Below are 17,773 nucleotides of genomic sequence, written 5' to 3'. Positions count from 1 at the left end.
TCCAGAGGAGTGACTGTAACAGTAAGGTAGTGTATGGAGGGAAAATGAATGATGTTATGCAGGTACACCAAGCAAGAACCTGTGTTTGAGCTCTAAAAATAGCAAACCACCTGCAAGACTGACTACAGAATAAGGATGGAAGCAGAAAAGTCAAAACAAAGCATGTTAGTGGAAAAGGTCTCATGCATGACAAACCATTTAGGGAGGAAAAACATGTCCATGAACACAGAAAAAGAAACCAAGGCTGATTAGTGAGGTAAGCTGCATCTCAACTTCCATCATCAGTCTCTTCAGGGTCCACTACAGAAATTAGCTGACTAAGGCTATTAACATCAAGGGTGATATACTGACAGCAATGACCAACAGAGTAAAGAATTCTTAGAAACAAACTGATCTTGAGCACAGATGCTCAACAAATAGATTTGTTGAGAATTATCAATAAGGTGTCCAGTTGTTTGCTCCTTTGAGGGAATAAACCACATGGTTAGCAACTCAAAACTTTAACATCAAATTATAGTGACAATCTTATAATTAAAAATGAAATGATAATCTCACGGACAAAAACCATCTGATGTGCAGAAGGACTTAAAAATTATTAGATTCTTACTGTAGTGTCAATCCACTGACCAGGAAACCCAATCCATAAATTTACAGTTAATATCTTACACATGTGCTAAAAATGTCTTGAAAAGAGACAGGAACATTTCCTACGTGCAGTTAGCAGTGTAGAATGAGTTCTAAACACATGACAAAAATTCCACTTACAGAGATGCCAAAACAAATATTTTATTTTAGTTTTTACAGTACAAGACAACGCTATTTGAATTGGCAACACATTGTAAAATGTAAACACTGGGGAACATTTAGTAAGCATCACAAAAATCTTAAATTGGAGGATAAATCCAAAGGAGGTCCAAATCTTTCTATCATTGAACTTAATAGGAAAAAATCCATTGATTTCAACAGGAATGAGATCTGCCTTTTTGTGATTTAATAGGAACTTACTGGTCATGGCAAAATCCATGTTTTAATTATCTTTGCCAAATAAACTTCCTGCTAATCAGCCCTCATCACTTGCAGCATTTGTCTTCATTAAGCATAAAGTTCAATCATGCCATTCTCACACTGGCCACGACTAGCTTCTTAAGCTTCAAAATAGCTATTGGCAAAGTTAAGCGCTGCTCAACACCAGCAAGGATGACAGAACTGGACCCCTGATTCACATCCAAGCAGCTGCGCTGTAGCACAGATGTACCTTTTCAGTATGATCCTGGTAGTTTAATCATATAGCCCAATGAGGAAAACAGGATTTGCATGGCTGTATTTCCCTTCAAAACTAATAAAGTCTTAGGCTTACTACGAAACCCGGTTAGTACCCTAGGTCATACTCTTTTCATACCAACAGGTTTTGCCTATAGGGCTTCTTTAATACTGTAGGGCTTCTTTAATACTGTTTTAATACTTTTAAATCTTTGTGAATAAACGTTTTTATTGGTTTTAGTAAACCCATTCAGTGCAGCAAAGGCCGAAGAATAAAAAAAACAGTAACAGCATTCCTTTCAATACTTTATTTCCACGTCATCAGATCAGTGCAAATAGCATCATTCAATTATTTTGGTTAAAATAGCGTGTGTGGTTTAATCCAAGACTGTACTGCAATGCCACAGAATGTGAGAATATGATTCTTTCTTCGTAGATAGCAGATACTTGTTGAATCTTTTCTGCATAAAACTTTTAGGTTTTGTTACTTCTGTACACCCACTATTTGCTTATGTTTTCTCCTTGTTGTACTTAATAGAATTGTAGAAAGGTCCCTAAAATGGAATAAACAACAGTGAGATATTAAATAGAATAACATGCTGTATAGAAATCTTTAAAACCTGCTAGGAACACAAACACCATATATGATCCTGGTTTATAAAGTTATTCTAAAAGACACAGTGTGTAGCAGCTAATTTACACACCCCACTGAGAAGAGCCGGTTTCCATTAACAGCTCCAGCAAAAGTCTTTTTCAATAATCTCTTCAGACCACCATACAGAGTCATGGATTCCTATGGTGCTGGAGGATAATTACGAACTTTTCAAATATCTAAACAAAACTTTAATGGTTAGTTTTCTCAAAGACATTTCTTGGACGAGGATGACAACATATAATTTCATATGAAAATGCTTCCAGAACTTTAGCCCACTACAAACTTCAACACTGTGAGCAGGTTGTGCATATTTTCCTTTCACTCATTTATTAAGAAAATAGTGGTGAGAGAGAAGGCACCGCTTTCCTCTGATGTACAGAATACTCACCAGCTCCAAGAGTAGGGCAGCAGGGAGGTAACCTGTTGCCTGATTTTGTAAAATGTTTCCTATGATTCAGCATCATTCTACTTCTAATTCAAGTGCTGCATTCCACAACAAACAGTAACAGAGGCTGTGATTTTTGGATTACAGAAAATGACAGAAACACAAACATTGTAAAGTCAAGCAAGCTCCATATTTTACAGCAGCAACTGTCTTCACTGCATCTGCCTGCCATGGGTGGAGGAGTTTCTTGGGGAGAAAATAATAAATTCATGATCCTTCCATAACAAATTTACAGTCTTCCTAGTGTCACTTGGCAAAAGGAATTTGCCATTCTGTCAGGCAGTTCACTGAGGAGGAAGGAGCTCGGTCTGCTCATTTCCTCATGAATGAAGGGAAGACATTTAATGTACTTAGAATTTCTCCTCTGAAGACACCAATTATGAGGCTCACAGCAAAGTATTAGGAGAAGGTATTCACACAAAACCTGCTTCAGTAATGCCAACAGCCTTACCTTCATCAGAAAACATGGATCTTGCTGCCTTTATTTCGAGGAAATCTTTCAAAGAATAATTAGCAGTGAAGGAATTTTGCATCTACCAAATGAAGTTTCCTGCCTTTGATCTCTCCAGGCTCCAGACGTTAGAGATGATTCACTTGCCTGCATCTCCAACGTGCAAGTGCTTATTGAACTACCAAGACTCATGTCAGAATTTGGCTGCCAGCGAGGCCAATGATGGCAATGCTGAGAAAATGGTCCAGCTTGATCCTCCTGAGATAGAGGGAGAGTTACTGGAGCATGCAAAATGTGACCCCTGAGACAACCCGTTGAAGGAAATGGAGAACAGAGTCAGGGCTGGGAGGGGCTCTGGCAGCAGTGAGGATGCAGGGAACAAAGCAGGGTCTGCAAGCTTCTGAAAACACTGGCACTACCTCTCTGAGGCTCTGTTTTCAACCTACTGTTATTCCCTTCTTCACACATGCACTCAGTGAGTGAGATAGCAATGTCAAAAAAAGAAGCCTAAATAAAAAATAATACAAGCCTTACTAAGAAACAGATAGAAAAAGTATGATTTTTAGACTGGAGTAGTGGCTCTTTGACTCTTAATACTACTAATCCTTGAAAGTTCTTTGAAAGGCAAAGGAAGAAGCAGCAAATACAGGCACTGCTACACAGGAGGACTCCATGCCTTAGAAGAACCTGTTCAGTTTGCATCCAGCTATGATACATTTTGCAGAAATACATTTGATATTTTTCCTCCCTTTGGTCCGAAACTCCGTTCGCATTTTCAAGAGCCAAAACACACACTTCGGCTAGGACAAGTGAAGACTATAATTCTTACTGAGTCTGCAATAAGTCGTTTCCTTTCTCGCTCCCTGTCACAGTGGAAAAGGCAAATAATGTTAAGGAAGATGGTTCAAGTGGAGGTCAGTAATAATACAAAATGAATGGGAGACTCCTTCACGGAGTAACAAAGCACAAAAGGCAAGACACTTGACAAAAGTGAATGGAAAATAGCTCAGTAGTGTCCGACAGCACCACAGCTGAGCAGCAGCACCACTGAGGACAAGGGCAATATAATTCCACAGCAGCAAAATGTTACTTCTATTTTTAAAAAGGGTTAAAAAATAGAGGGACGTGGAGCAGTGTTCAGCTCCAAAATGCAGCAACTCACCAGTTCACGCTTCTGACACTGATATTATTGCACTGTGCTGGTGATATCATCATTGCACTTAGACCTCAGTTTAACACATCCCATATGTCAGGCTAAGGACCAGACAAATGCATACAGCACAAATGCTTCTCTTTGAACTGGATCCAAACATAGCTTGAATCTGAAGAGCTCAAATGCTGGAACATCGTTAGGTTGAAAGAGCAGCCCAATGAGGTCAGAAGCTCATCCCTGCTCCCTTAAAAATAAAATAAAAATCAACGCACAAAATAAAAAAAAAGCAGCCAGCCCTTTCCCATGCACCTTGCTCTGTTCCAGAAAATGACTCTTGCCCAATTGGCAGCCCTACAAATTTCTTATTTTGGAGAGCTTGAATCTTAAGGTCTGTTGTGTCTAATCATGTTTGGAATATTTTCTTTTCATTTGACTGTTAATGCTGCAGTTCAATACCTGCTTAACAGCAATTTGCTTCTTTCAAGAAGTATGCAGCCATAAAAACATGTCATTATTTCAAGTATACCTTTTGAAAATAAAGTGACAAAACTAATTAGCAGTAGCTGATAAAAAAAATAAAAATAAAAATTAATTTGTCTACATTAAATAGCAAAAAATCTCAACTGTGAGAAAAGGAAGCATAAAGCCCTTTTCTATGCACCTTTCCATGCCCACTGCATGACAGCTGGACGTCTGCAGCAGCAAGCCCTATCTTACAGAAATTACCAGAGCTTTCTCCCTACACAGCATTGTAGAACTTTCTTCCTATACCCCAATGTTTTAATTTACTTGAGAGGCAGAATAAATGTGGAGAGAGGCAGATAACTATGAAACAAAGTGACACTTCTGACTGATAGCACTGACGTACCTATGTTTCCAGCAGCTTGCCAACCAAACTCTATTTGTGTATCTTGATAGAAAAATGAGTTAAGAAATCACCCTGTCTTTTAACTGAGAGTGCAATACATTTGTATTTCTCTTCCAATAGGCAACATGACAACAGAGAACAAAACACAGTGCTGAAATCTTTCCTGAAACTGAAGGTAAACATGGCAAGACATTATGACCATTAAGCCATAATGATTTACAATGGAGATGTTCCACAGGCCCTCCTATGAAGCACATGAAGCTAAAGACACTCGTCTGCAGATTACAGTGATAATTCCCCACTTCTCTTTGCTCTCAGTCCTGCATCTGTGAGCATTAATGTTTTAAATGAAACAGCTGTCTCAAAGTCTAAATGACTTTTCAAGGCAGAGAACTACATATTTTTATTACTGTGGTCATACTTATCCACCACTCCTGTGTCTAAATACTCCATCATTTGAGTTATTTTTCCCTTTGGTTTAGTGAAGGGTGAAATCCTTGAGACCATTTTCTCTGGCTGTATCTGGAAGGCAGTGAATCAGGGGAACTGCGGACAAAACCGGTGCTCAGAAATCCTGAAGGTTAATTAAGCTGTAAGTCCAAATCGCTCTAAACCATGATAAAGAGCTGGTCTGTATCTGAGCTTGTAACTAAGATACAGCTTTAACGTATCAGGTAAAATGACAGAAAAGAGCCTGCCTGAGAGAACAAACTGCAGCTCTACGAAGGTCATTAACCCAGAACTCACTTTACAGCCCAGCTCTGTAAAGCCAGGTGCACAGTGTGTTGTGGCCAGCTTGTTCCAGGAGAAAAAAAAAAGGGATGGTCAAGTAGAGTTACAGTACAGAAGACTTTCAAATTCAAGTCCCTGTATTACCCTCAAGCATTTCTTGAAATGGTATTAACATAACCCATGTCTATGTTTGTATAAATAAATATGTGGGATCTTCAGAAGTGTCACTGCCCTGTCAAATGTAACAATTCCTCCTTTGCCTATTTTACAAAGATGTCTGAGTGAACACCCTATGCACAGAAACCACAGGCACCCAGAACCACAGTGTGGGGAGGTGGGAAGGGATCTCCTGTGAGGTCAGGTTTGGTGTCTCCAAAGATGGAGACCCCATAATCCCTCTTGAGCAACCAGAGTTTGACCACCATCACAGTATAAATGTGCTTTCTTAGATTTTAATTTAGAGTTATTTCAGTTTCTGTGCACTGTTTCTTGTCTTTCCAATGAGTATTTTTACACAATGAGTATTTTTACACATTTTTACATCCCCCTGAACTGCCTTCTCTCCAGCCTGAAAAGTCCCAGCTCTCAGCCTCTTCTCACCAGAAACATGCTCCAAGCACTTTTTAATTGTTTCAATTAAAAAATGAACTTTGGTTCCCTTTGCAGGATTCCCACCCATAAATCCATGCCTTTCTTGTCCATCTCAGCACTGGACCCAACAGTCTTACCCAGGGCAGGATTTTGTAGTGCCTTTTACTGAGCTGCATGAGGTTCCTGCTGGCTTATTTCTATGGCCTGAGGGCACTCAGGACGGAGCCCAACCATGCTGGTAGATCAAGTACTCCTCCCATTTTTCATCATCTACAAACTTGTGGAGGTACCCTGGGGTACATCACTAGTGACTGGCCTCCACCTGGCCATCATGCAGGCAGAGATCACAACTTGCAGGGCTTGGCAGTTCAGGCAGTTTTCCGTCTACCACACACCTCCCTCACACCTCATCAGTTTGTCTGTGAAGATGGTATGGAAGGCAGACCTTGCTGAAGTCAAAGTAAACAGCATCCACTCCTCCCCTTCATTCACCAAATTAGTCACGTCATTGAAGAAGGCTATCAGCTTGGTAAGGCATGATTTCACCTTCATAAATCCATGCTGATTACTCTTAATCACCTTCTTGTCCTTTATACTTTGGAAATGGTGCCCAGGAGAATTTGCATCATCACTTTTCCATGAATCAGGGTGATGCTGCCTGGCCAGTAGTTCCCTTGCCCTTCTGGAGGACAGGAGTGACATTTACTCTATTCCAGGTGTCAGAAACCTTCCCCCATTTGCCACAACCCTTCAGAGATAATTGAAAGTGGACTTGCAATGAGATTGGCCAGCTCCTTTACTCCTGGGGGCATCTCATCATATCCCATGAACTTCTGTCTGTCAGTGTTGTTTAAATGTTCCCAAACTTGATTCTCCTCCACCAAAGATAAGTCGTTCTCACTCCAGACTCTAATGATTACATTGCATATGGTATTTTTTGAAAACATTGTCCAGAAACAACCTAAATGATCAAAATCTGTAAGAGTGAATTTAAAATTTATGCTAAAAAAAAAAAAGAGACAATTATTTTAATTCATTCAGTCAAATCAGTGGTTGATACCCAAAGTATGCAACTGCTATTGGAGCTATCAAAACCAGAGTGTCTGAACTATCACAAGGTACAGATTATGCTTAGACATCTGGGTTTGTTTTCAGTTTGGCCATTAGCTTGTTAGTAACTTAATCATAATCAAAATGAAACTGCTGACCCTAACCTAAAACCACGTACTTAAGTACACACACACACACTTACATCACCCTGGTGCCTGAAGAGCAGGCTGAGGGCAACCGTATAAAATGCATGTTATTTATTTAAATAGTTCAGTGGAGCTCAATAGAGGATCTTTTCCAATGTTTCCAAGCAATAATTGTTCAATATTCAATAAATAATTGGTCAGTTGTTCTTGCTCATTTTTTTTTCTCAATAAATAATAATCATTGCATCACAGAGATATAATTACAAGCTATTAGGTCAGCTTTAGGGTTTCCCTCCCCCCATCTGTTTTCCATTCCCAGATTAATAAAACAGTAACAGTTGCAAGGCTGGCAAAGGACCTGTGATTTAACTGAGACAAAACATGAGCTTCTGAGCGTCATTCTCCTTTTTTTTTTTTTTTTTTTTTTTTAAGATATCGCCAAGCATAACTGCCCCACCAAAGTCATAAAAATATCTCAACCAACCTCTAACAGATACATCATTATTGCTTCCAAGTGATGTGTTATTACTACTTCTGAAGAGAACAAAGAAACACTAAACATTACGAAACTCAAGGCAGAAACATCTGCCACAGTTTGACACCACCTGCCTGCCCCCAAGGTATGGAGCTAAATTTCCATGCCGAGTGCGAAAGGTGTTGGGGGCAGGGAGAGAAGAGACGAGATACGGGTGATATTTCACAGGCCACAGCCAGACTTTCTGAAGGAGTTACCATCCCTGTGCTCACAACTTGCAGCTTTCCTCCCTTCATCATTCTTTTTAGATCAGTGCAAAAGACAAGCAAGTTTAACGTGTATTTTCAGTGCTACATAAACAAACAAAAACCCTCCTGAGGCTAACATTTACACCTAAAACAGCTGTTTGCACCACTGTGTAGACCTGCTGACTTCTTGGATGCAAGGAAGCAGAATATGCTCAAGCACTGGTCCCTGGAGGACTCCAGGAGAGCAAGGTGAGAATACCATGGCTCAATTCACTGGGGAATAATGAGCCAAACACACACACAAAGCCCAGCAGCTGGATGAGGAAAAAGGACTCCCTCATTTTAGGAGGAAGACGAGTACAATCAGCACAGATAACCAGACAGGCGAGATGGGTGAGAACATCTTTGAGGGGGAAAACAAGGACTAATAAATTCTGTTTCAGCTCCTAACCAGCACCTTTAAAACCAAGGGGCACGGCTCTGCTGTAGCACCAAGGCTCACTGAGCACAGGGCACCAGGCAAAGGGTGCTGACACACAGACAGGCCAGAATCAGAGTCCTGCATCACCGGATCAAGAAGGAACACGGAGACCCTCTGATTACACAGTGAGGGTGGCAGTGACCCTGAACTCATCTCTCCTGCTTCACGTTGATCACCAGCGTTGGTATCAGATGAATGAGACAGGCTGTGAAACAAGACTCCCCTCTCAAAGTGGTAAGGAACAGCCTTGAAAGGGAACTTGTACAGCAAACAGCTCAAAAGAAAAAGACTTGGCACCTCCTTGTTGTATTCAAGACAAGGCCATTTCAAGGATCATAGTCCCTGAAAACAGATACCGAAATGTTATCCTTAATCTCCTGTCTTGTTGTCCAGAGCACGGAGCGATGCAGCTTGTTCATTAGGGTACTCAATGCAACTGGAACGTAAATCCACGATACAGGAATCTGTTGGTGAATGCCTCAGTCTCTTAGGACTGCAGCTTTCTTACAAGTCTTCATCTTGCACTTCAGCACTTGTTAAAGAAGCAGAAGGTGCTGGTGCAGTCTGCTACTGCCTCTCCAAACCTTTATTTTTATTTTTTTTGGCTCTCCCTTCCAAGATTGCCACACAACATTAAAAAAAAAACATCCGGAGTTTCAACACGTTACTATGTAGCTTCAGTTTCAAAGACCAGGTAGTGTCTTTCATCAAAGACAATCATCACTCATGATATACAGAGATATTTACCTAGTATATACAGAGTCATGAGCAAGCCTACAGACTTCAAATTGTGGCATTATGAGAATTCATGCTGCCACAGGATGAACTGTTAAGGAGTGTCTCAGCTTAGTAGTAACACAAGTATTTCAGTAATGAAACATGTCAACACAGCCCCGAACCTGGCTGAAGGTAGCAGTCTCTTGCTGCCAGCACAATCCAACCGTGCCAGCACACTCTGTGGATTGGAAGGATGCTCAACAGCTAATGACCTGAAGAGATGAAAAGCAGCCTGAGAAGAGAAGGAAAGCCAAAGCTTCAATTATCAGTCACTCAAGCATGGGAATTGCAGTCTCCTGCTTCAGGTAAGAATTGATTGCACAAAGAAGCCATGCCCTGAGGAAAGCTACCAAAGAAACAAAGAGCCCAGATGGGAGGGTGTTCAGTTGGTAATGATTCAGACTTACCTAGGAATATGTGATTTCCTGTGCTGAGATATGAGGATGCATGTCTTGTAATTCAAGGGTTATGAACCTGAACACCCTGATACTACGAACTAGATCATTTTACGATGAAAACAAAACTTACTTTAGGTCCAAGATAGGATGTGTCTCTTTTTCTACTCCAACGGAATGGAAAGAGAATTATAAGGTGTGTTGGTTTTTTGTTTATGACTGTGTATATGAACTTAATGCACTGACAGAAGAAGAGCAGCAGAGCTAAGACGAGGAGCCAGGAGGTAAGTGGGATCCCTGCGTATGAATGGAGGCTGACCTTACCTGCTAACACCAAGCATTTACTTTACTGAACAATGCAAGAGTTTGCCTGACATACACAAATTAAGGAATATATCCAGCAATCTCTGTATTAATACACAATTTCAAAGCAGGCTAAGGTAAATAAATGAAATAATTCACAATTTTACAGATGTGTAAATAGACAAAGCAGCTACAAAATATGAGAGACCCTGTTAAATCAACCCTCCCCCCCCTACACATACACACATATTTCTCTTTCTCTCTGATCCTCTCTTTCCTTATCTCACTTCAATCAGGGATTCCTTCTGCCATGGTCAAAGTGCATTTCTCAGAGCGAACCCTTTCCCAGTTCCAGCCTTTACAGCTACTTTTGGGTCTTCACTTTCCATCTTTCTTTCCCTCAAGAACATAATTCTCTTATGCAGATGATTGCAACACATTTACAAGTAAACTAATGGCTATTTACCCCTCATAGAAATAAATGCTACAAGGTGTCATCTCTCAAACTCATCTGCATATTTTTCCTCCTTGACACAACGAACAACAAAAACTGCCCTCTTCCATAACCTTGCTTCTCAAGTGGCCAGCAGAAGCCTACACTATAAGAAATATAATTCTTGCAGACATCTAAGATGCAGAAATAGCAGAGTTCACCTAGCTTGATTGAACCCAGTTCCAGCCCCCTGCCATGGGCAGGGACACCTCCCACCAGCCCAGGTTGCCCAAAGCCCCATCCAGCCTGGCCTTGAACACCTCCAGGGATGGGGCATCCACAGCTTCTCTGGGCAGCCTGTGCCAGTGCCTCACCACTCTCAGAGTAAAGAATTTCTTCCTAATATCTAATCTAAACCTACGCTCTTTCATTTAAAACCATTTCCCCTTGTCCTATCCCTACACTCCTGACAGAGTCCCTCCCCAGCTTTCCTGTAGGCCCCCTTTAGGTACTGGAAGGCCACTGTAAGGTCTCCCTGGAGCCTTCTCTTCTCCAGGCTGAACAATCCCAACTCCCTCAGCCTGTCTTCATAGGAGAGGTGCTCCAGCCCCTCGATCATCCTTGTGGCCCTCCTCTGGACTCAATCCAACATTCCCATGTCCTTCTTGTGCTGGGGGCTCCAGAGCTGAACACAGCACTCCAGGTGGGGTCTCAAGAGAGCAGAGCAAAGGAGGAGAAACCCCTCCCTCGCCCTGCTGGCAATGTTGTTTTTGATGCATCCCAGGATACAGTTGGATTTCTGAGCTGCAAGCGCACATTGCTGGCTCATGTTGAGCTTCTCATCAACCAACACCCCCAGGTCCTTCTCCTCAGGGCTGCTCTCAATGTCCATCTCAGTACTGATATTTCCTATCAGGTTTTCCAGTAGTGGGAGGCAGGAAGCAAGAGTCTGCTGAAGAATTGTGGCCAGGTCTATAAAAGCATTGCTATTGAAAAAGGAAATCCAAGTTGCAAGTAGTCAAAGGATAAAAAAGCTTAGCTATGTCCTCCAGAGATATTCATAGGACGAACTCTTGGAATAAACACTGATCATCCAAAGCACAGTGAGCTAAACTTTCCAGAAGGTAAAAGGGAGTTTATTCAAGAGTTTCCCTGCAAGAGAGTCCTTCTGGATGTCCTCCAGTGACTCAGAAGGAGTTCCAAGTGTACAAAGCTCTTCATGGTGGTTCATAGGTTTACAGACTATCATGGAAACTGAAAGGATGACTCTCATCAAATTCCACCTGGCTTGGATGGGATATCCTAAATTCAAAGGTCAAAGAAAGCAGCGTTATATTCTGGTAAGTCTTCAACTCCTGTTTTTAACCAGGTATTTGCATCATCAAGTTGAGGAAGAAGCCATCTCTTGCATAGTAGAAGTAGAACACAATCACTGTCTAAAGCAGCCACCATGCTTTGCCCACCTAGCAAGGATGGGGACTGCAGATAGAGCTGCTGGGCAGGTTCTAAGTGGAGTCTGGAGCAGAGATCTTTTAGCACTACTTCAGGATGGTGATCTGACCAGCAGTGAAGTCACTCACACACCAAGGTTCAAGCGAGAGTCTTATTGGCAAAGACCAGATGGGCAGGTGCTGTTTCCATTAGCAGGAGCTGAGATGAATGCATCATGGATCCTCCACTTGAGCTAAGGTTCAGTAGAAAAAAGCCTTAGATATTATCCAACTGTAAAAGTGAGAAAGATCAAAATGGGATTATAATATTGTTCCTGTGGCTGAGCAGTCTCAGAGTACTGAGAAGAGTGTGGTGAGGGAAGCACAATTAAAAATGCCTGTCAACGTTTTGTGGTGCTCCAAAATGTTCTAAGAGTATGGCAGCATGATCCAAGCACTTCCCAGTCTTCTCAAGGGATGCATGGGGATCTGAGGTCATCCCCCTAAAGGCACATGGATAATAGATTCATTTTTATGTTGATATTACCTTTAATTGAGCAGCAAATGTTACAAGCAGGTGTACACCACACACACAAAACCTATTCACAATCAGGTCAGCCAAGGGACTTCATCTTACTGCATGCAAGACGGTGCTGAAAAGTAATTTTTCTACTAAATTACTAAAATATTCCACTAGTTGCTAACCACAAAACTCAAAAGTAAACTGAAAAAAAAAAAAAAGAAAAAAAAAAAAAAAAAAAAAAGAAAAAAGGCAGTCCTGAAGAAACTATAACAGCCTACACAAAACATGTGTACCCAGTTTGAAGGCAGCTAAATGGCAGCAAACACACACCATGCTTCATACACAACAAGGTGATGCATCCACATTCCCCCTACAGATGCTGCAAAGGTGAAATGTTCAAGTCTCAGTATGATGTATACACATCCTTTAGGGACGTGCAGGCTGTAGCCTTATATTTAGACAAATGCAATCACTAATTCTAAACTTTACTTTATTCTTCAATGCAAACTTTAATTTACACATGGCCAAAAATGAACCCTGTCATGCTGAAGTACTACACAGCGTTTAAAGAACTTTTCATATCTCCCACGTAGGAAATGCATCCATCTACATGTTGCAATATCTAAGAAACTAATGATAAAGACTAACAGCCAGGGCCATATATACACTTTGTATTGGGGGATATAGCAGACATCGTTGAGCTAGCTAGTTCTGAGCAGGCTAGCACATATACCAGTGTTGTGGATGATACAACTGCACCGCTGTCAGCTTTGTTGTAAATTTGGCTGCATCTAGTTCAAGCAACCCTTCAATATTATACTGCACTCCACTGGAACAACAATAATAATAATAGTTAAGTAGAAACTTTGATCAAAAACTCATGGCTTATGAAATACTAATCACAGAACTATGAAAAGCTACAAGATACCTCTCTGGCGATCTTGGGCTTTACCTACTGTGCAAGCTCAGGCCAAAGTAGTTCAGCATTTGCCTCTTGTACAATTCCAACACAGCCTCAGAAACTAAACATTAATTACAGGGGTATCTTGCTGGTACCTTCCATGATCAGCAACATATTTTTATAACTCGTGCTTACATCATAGCATGGTCTAGATATTGGAGTAGGCATTCAAAAACAGGAAAACATGGTCTCCCAGCATAGTTCTGGGTCTGCTAACACCTCTCACATAAAAAGGAGGTCACCACCCACATGGTATAGCTTAAAAAAAAAAAAACAAAAAAAAAAACTCTAAAAAATCATATTTTTCTCTATTGCTCTGATTGCAGTTGGCCACATGTCTTAAAATTGGATGAATATATTTTGGGATATGGAAATAAAAACTGAAAATGAAACGGTAAATAGGTCAAAACAGGTTAAACTAGGATGAGAGGTTGTATTTTACATTTAAAGAAAATTCCATTAGAGCATTAATCCTGGAATCACAGAGAAAGGCAAACCTCTCACAGGCTGTAAGACTGCAGAGAATGAAAAAATAAAAAAAAAAAAGAAAGAAAGAAAAAAAAAAAAAAAAAAAACAACAAAGAGAAGCAAAGGGGCAGGAAAGAGAAGACAGAAAAGAAGTAATCCACATTAAAAACCACAGACAAGAAACAGCCCACGAACAATAGTTTTATTGTGCAATGAAGAAATGGAATTCCCTTTCTTCCATCTGCTGTGGTCATTTTGGAGTATTAATTTACCCTTATACAATAAATCCATATTTTTTGCCATCTTGGTTCAGGCTTCTCATCCAGTTCCAGGGAGAGAAATATAATGCATTCACGAAAACACAAGTGAACCTACAGTGTATTAGGTTATGTGCTTGCCTTCACACATGAAGGAGCGCAGACCTACAATGCCAGTTGGAAGAACCTGAATAACACCCTTACAGGGTTATTCCCACATCCATCACAGAAGAGCCATCAGCCCATGGTCCTGGGGTGAAACCCATAATGATGACCAAAGGAAAGGCTTTTCAGAGCACCCTTCAGACTGATGGGGTTACTGCCTAGGAGGTAATGAGACCTATGAGATGCAGGAAATAGTATTTGGGGATTGTCTAAGTCTTAGCATGATAGGTTTAGGGGAGGAACCAAAGAGAGGGAAAAAGAGGGATCAAGGTAATTTGGGAAGGAACTACCACGAGAAAATAAAAAGATAAAGTGATAAAAAGGGTCTCTTCCACATATGCAGGTAGCTGGTTAGTACACTTGCCTAGTCAAGCCCTGTGCCACAGGCTGTCCCATCTTCTCATTAAACTCCTTTTGTAATTAATTTTCTAGGTGAGGAGCGCTCTATTCTGTGTGCACGGCTGTAGGTGTAAATGCCAGCAACCAAAGTCAGGCACACGAAATTGGGTGACTTATGGTCTGTGATGCCAACAAGTGGAACAAGTGAGGTCTAGATGCCAACAAATGCAGCGGGCATGGCAGGCCACAAGCTCTCGTGCATCCATGGTGCCAGTAACAGAAGAAGCAAGGGTGCTTCTTCTAGCTGTCAGCAGGCTAAGTGGCTCAGAAGCCATGCACCAAAGCAGCCCTAAGCCTGGGCCAGATATCTGTGTGTCCGTATGAGACAACTGGAGGAGCTGGCTACCAGAGGGACTAGGAAGTCCAGGTCTAGAGAGATTTTGGCCTGGAGGTCAACTGAGACCCAGCTGCCTGGGCGTGTGTCTGTCTGCTGACGCAAATGGAGATCCAGGGGTCAGTTACCAGAGGGATCACATTTCCCACTAACAGGCTTTCATCCTGATCAGCCAGAGAGGTGAAGAAGCCACTGATGTTTTTGTCAGTGTGAACCCTGTCTGCTTTTGCTCATGCTGACCTGTGTGGCCGGACATGTATTTATGCATTTTACTGTACTTATCAGGACTACTTGCTCAGCTTTGCTGCTGGTTGGATGTGGGGACATGGAGCTACAGCAACCCTGCTTGGCTATATTGGGCTGCTGGATCCCGTGAGCCCTAACAGGACACAAGAATATCTCACATTGAAAGTGGGAGAGAGAAGTACTTTCCAGTAAACCTTACTTTTAGCCTCAGATTGCAGAAGCAGACTAGCGTGCAAGACTGAGAAGCTGCTAAAGACTATATAAGAGGAACAGAACGGCACTGGGGAAATATACCCACACAAAACAGTTACGATCTCTTTCTTCTGGCTTGTCATAATGCAAAAGCTGAAGTGCCCTCTGGAAAGCTCAGGGAAACACTGTTAACATGGCCAATTAATTACAGGTTACACAAAGACAGTTAATGAGTTCTGTAACCTCAGAGTTCAGTAAGCAATAAAAAAAAAAATAGAAAAGTGTCATAACTAAACCCAACATTTGCAGCAACGCTAGCCAGGATGAAGTGAGTAAAACTTGGAAACAGCCAATGGAGCAGCGGAAGTTCAGAAGGTATTCATTCCTGTGGCTTCGTCAAATACCACATGGCACTAATTTCACACTGTCTAGTAATACTTACTGAAGCATCCGACATTAACTAAGACAAGTTAATAAATTAGATGATGAGTCTTTTCTACCAAGAAGCATGTTAATATACTTCTCTGTGGACTTTTTCCAACACTCTTTAACACTCAATAGCTACAGAGTGAATGTCAAGGCTCACCTGCATCAGAGGTGATAGAGGTACTGGAAGAAGAAAGCAAATCAGAGTATTTTTCAAGTTTACTGCTCCTCTTATTTCTATCACTATCCAAAGACCAGCGTGACCCCACTGCAAAAGCTATTATAAGACAAACATCAGATACATATGCCGTGATATTTTGAGGAATGATATGCCTTTTGCATTGTCTGATAATGTGCACAGCAGTGGAAGAAGGAAAAAAAATATTATAGAGAAAACGGGGAAAGGGTTGAGGCAAGTGGTTGTTTTAATATTTGGGGTTGTGTTTCCCACTAAGTTTTTTACTATTATTATTTTGATTGGCAATAAATTAAGTAATTTTTTCACAAGTCAAGTGTATTTTGTCTGCAATAGTACTTGGTAAACAATCTCCCTGTCTTTATCTCAACCCATGAGCTTTTTCATTCCTGTTCTTCCTATTTTCTCCCCATCTTCGTGGAGAGGGGAGCGATCAGGCACGTAGGTTGGAGTTTGGCTGCTAGCCTAGGCTAACCCATGGCAACTCACAAATAACCCCCCCAAATGAAGTTTGCAAACAAAAAATAAAATTGGCCCTCACTGTTCTGTTGTTTTCATTGAAATGGTTGGCTAAAAACATTTCAGACACACTGAAACAATCTAAAAAGAAAGGATATAGTCGTAGACTTGCCACAGGGTATAGTCAAAACTCTGATTCTCCCTTCCCGAAAGGGATTTGATTAGAGAATCACTCGCAGAAGCTCTTTGAGAAACTGTAAAACATCTGAGAAGGCAAAGAATGTATTAACTCCTTTCACGGAACAGAAAGGAGCTTTGTACATGAGGAAATTGAGTACTTGAACCTTGGCACCTCTCCAAATATCAGTGCATGCTGAATGAAGCTGAGTCTGTGAACTTTATCTCAACAGAGAGAAAGAGAAAAGGCTTCTGACATGATTGAGTGTAGAGCAGCGATAAATCACTGTGCTGAAAACTGACAGGTTCAGAAAAATATAGAAAGAAGATTCAACACTTGAAAGTGGTTGTTCAGAAGAGCTAGAGGAGGTTTCTGGAAATCAAATATGAAGTTAACATTTGATGTATGAGTGCTAGACATTAAAGGTTAATTAATTTGGCACAATGACATTACTGAATATACACGGGAGGTTTATTTGAGATAAGAGCACAGTACTTAGAGCAGGAAAAAAAGGAGTCAATCTTTTCAAACTACTTGAACGGGCAGTACACAACAGATGGAAAATTTAATCTGGGTTACTAAGGCTGCTGGAAAAATTAATAATGAGCCACACAAGACACTGACAATTTCATAAACTGAATACAAGCTCGTTTAGAAACGCACAAAAAAGGTAGATTTGGGAGGTTAGGAGAAGATGCCCACACCTCCCAGAGCTAACTAGAGCCTCAAGCAGTTGCTAATCAAATAGGGGACAGCACTGCAGAACCAGTCCTCCAAACCACAGAAGAAAAGAAGAATGAGAAACCATCTGGAATCATTAATACAGATATCCATCTTGCATTTTTGAGTGAAGAACTGGTTTCTGTGAGTAGAAGGCTTACGGTGAAATCTTTGTTCCACTGAAATTGAAAGTGAGTTCTGTTTTATATTGTGTGATCATGAAGAGAGTTATTAGCTAAGTATTTCTAAATGACAAATTTCAATGATGATGTGCCTTTCATGCCTTTCAGGAAAATTAACAGGATATGTAGAGATCAGACAGTAAGAGCTATTGTAACGCATACCCTGGACCTGCC

At 41.0% G+C, this 17,773-nt stretch overlaps 1 protein-coding gene across 4 annotated transcripts in view; it reads right to left on the bottom strand.

The window, feature by feature from the left end:
* COL14A1 (collagen type XIV alpha 1 chain) overlaps positions 1-17,773 on the bottom strand; it is a 125,361-nt gene that overhangs the window by 88,554 nt on the left and 19,034 nt on the right. The window lies entirely within an intron of this gene.

Source organism: Aythya ferina (assembly GCF_964211825.1).
Source record: "Aythya ferina genome assembly, chromosome: 2".
Taxonomy (NCBI): domain Eukaryota; kingdom Metazoa; phylum Chordata; class Aves; order Anseriformes; family Anatidae; genus Aythya; species Aythya ferina.
This window is presented reverse-complemented; position numbering and strand designations above follow the sequence as displayed.